Genomic DNA, 494 nt, shown 5'->3' with positions numbered 1-494 from the left:
ATGAGGATGAGGATAGGATGGGGATGAGAAAGAGGATGAGGATAGAATGAGGACGAGAATGAGGATGAGGATAGGATGAGGAGGAGGGTGAGAATGAGGGTGAGGATGATGACGAGGATGAGGATGAGGATAGGATGAGGAAGAGGATGAGGATGAGTATAGGATGCGAATGAGGATGAGGATTAGGATAGGAGGAGGAGGAGGATGAGGATGAGGACAAGGATGAGGATAGGAAGAGGATGAAGATAAGAATGGCGATGAGGACGAGGATGGGGATGAGGATGAGGATGAGGATGAGGATGAGGATACGGATGAGGATAGGATGAGATGATGATGAGGATGAGGATTAGGATAGGATGAGGATAAGGAAGAGGGAAGGATGATGATAAGGAAGAGGACTAGATTGAGGATGAGGATAGGATGTGGTTGAGGAGGAGGATGAGGATGAGGATGAGGATGAGGATGAGGATGAGGATGAGGATGAGGATGAGGAT

The sequence above is a fragment of the Lupinus angustifolius genome, unplaced genomic scaffold (assembly GCF_001865875.1).
Source record: "Lupinus angustifolius cultivar Tanjil unplaced genomic scaffold, LupAngTanjil_v1.0 Scaffold_268, whole genome shotgun sequence".
Classification (NCBI taxonomy): Eukaryota; Viridiplantae; Streptophyta; class Magnoliopsida; order Fabales; family Fabaceae; genus Lupinus; species Lupinus angustifolius.
The sequence above is the reverse complement of the archived record's forward strand: the minus strand, read 5'-3'. Positions refer to the sequence as shown.